The following is a 1,711-nucleotide window of genomic DNA, read 5'->3' as shown; positions in this document are numbered from 1 at the left end:
GTCCGAACCACGATCTTAGTTTACTGCTGATTCCCCTGGATTATTTGGTTCGGTGACGTCCGTGAAGGTGTCCTCACTGGGCAGGTATTTGCCAGTCTAAAAACTTGCGCTTGATCTAGGGCCCTGTGCCCCGTGTGTGCTCCGGTCCCAGCGGTATCTCGGTACTCGTCCTGGCAACCTCTCTCCTGTGCCCCTGGGGTCATTGTTACAGGGACCTAGCTCAGGTATGTGTAACAGGGTGCCAGGGGCGCCTCCGGCCTTGTAGTCGTGGCCTTTGCTGTCAGGCTTACCCCTGGTTCCACCGTTACCTCAAGGTCGGGAGATGACTTGGTGGGGCAGAGTGTGGTGGTGCACTTGTCGGTCGTCGCACAAACAGTCTTCAGGCAGGATGTAGTGAAAACAAAAGACATATTTATTGCACTCTTCTTCACAATCCGGCAGTGGTAAATGGCACTTCTTGGAGCTGGGGGACAACCTGTCCTAACGTACCCTCCCGTGGGGATGTGCCCTGGTTAATCGACTTCGCCGGGCTCCCACTTCGGCTACACACACACCGGACCCACACCGGGTGCTTCGCTCTCTCTGAGGTTCCGTTCACTCCCGTTCTCTCCGGCGCCCCCTATGGATTCAGCTCCCAGACTCTGCCCCTTGGTGTTCACTCTCTCACGTCCCGGATCCAACTCCCTCTCACACACACACTTCTCCTCCCTCCCCCTGGTTTCTGCCGGCTCCTCCTTCCACTGTGGTGACAGCCGTCCCACCCGGCCACTAGGGGGTGCCCTAACACAATACAAATAAAACACTTTTATTAATGACATTTCCGGTTAACTAAGCTCCCTTTGTAGGGGGTATGCTCACCCACTACACACCTCCCCTCTTAAAACCCGAGCCTCCCGGCAAGGCTCCATCTAAAAATCACATCTTTTAAAACTAAGCAAAACATGGTGAATAAACTGCGAACCTGTCCACAAGAGGATGCCCGGAAGAAAGGGCACCAGTCCAGCGCCCGGAGTTCCAACTGGAAGCTCCCGGTCTTGGTAGTGCCCGGAGGCTTGGCAGCGCTCCCGGTCTTGGTTGTGCCCGGAGGCTTGGCAGCGCTCCCGGTCTTTAGGTGGTAAACAGCAGGAACACAAAAACTTCTCCTTCTCAATGACGCGGAGGAGCCCCTGGCCCAGTCCGGCAGCAGACTCTCTCCGGGCTCAGTCACTGGAACGTTGCTAAACGGTAACTTCCAACAACACCGGTCTTCCAATAAGCCGGTCAGGATGCTTTACTCTGGGTGCAAAACTCGCTTCCATTCGGCTCTCTGAGCCCTGACGTAGTCCGACAAAGACTGTCCGGGCTGTCGGCGCAGCCGCTGGAAGGGCTCGTAGACGACGGCAGGCTTTGGTGCCGTGATCTCCTCAGTCCCCGACGGGGGTGATGGGGTCGCTACCCGAGGCGGCGGAGGTATATCCAGAACGATTACCGGATGGGTGTTGAGGTTCTGGCTAATAGCCAGCACCGCCGGGGTTCCCCTCTCCGAGTCGGTGGTCGGTCCGGGCATCACTTCTGGAGCTACGGCCAAAGTGCGTCTTGGATGGGAGGATTCAGCCAGTACCGGTCTTGACTGCGCCCGCCGCCGGCATTGGTGTTCCTCCCACTCCAATTCCTGCTGCCACTGAACAGCTTCTTGTGAGGTGGGCATTCGGGTAACGCTAACCGCAAAGAG

Source organism: Anomaloglossus baeobatrachus, chromosome 1, assembly GCF_048569485.1.
Source record: "Anomaloglossus baeobatrachus isolate aAnoBae1 chromosome 1, aAnoBae1.hap1, whole genome shotgun sequence".
Classification (NCBI taxonomy): Eukaryota; Metazoa; Chordata; class Amphibia; order Anura; family Aromobatidae; genus Anomaloglossus; species Anomaloglossus baeobatrachus.
Note: the sequence above shows the minus strand (reverse complement) of the source record.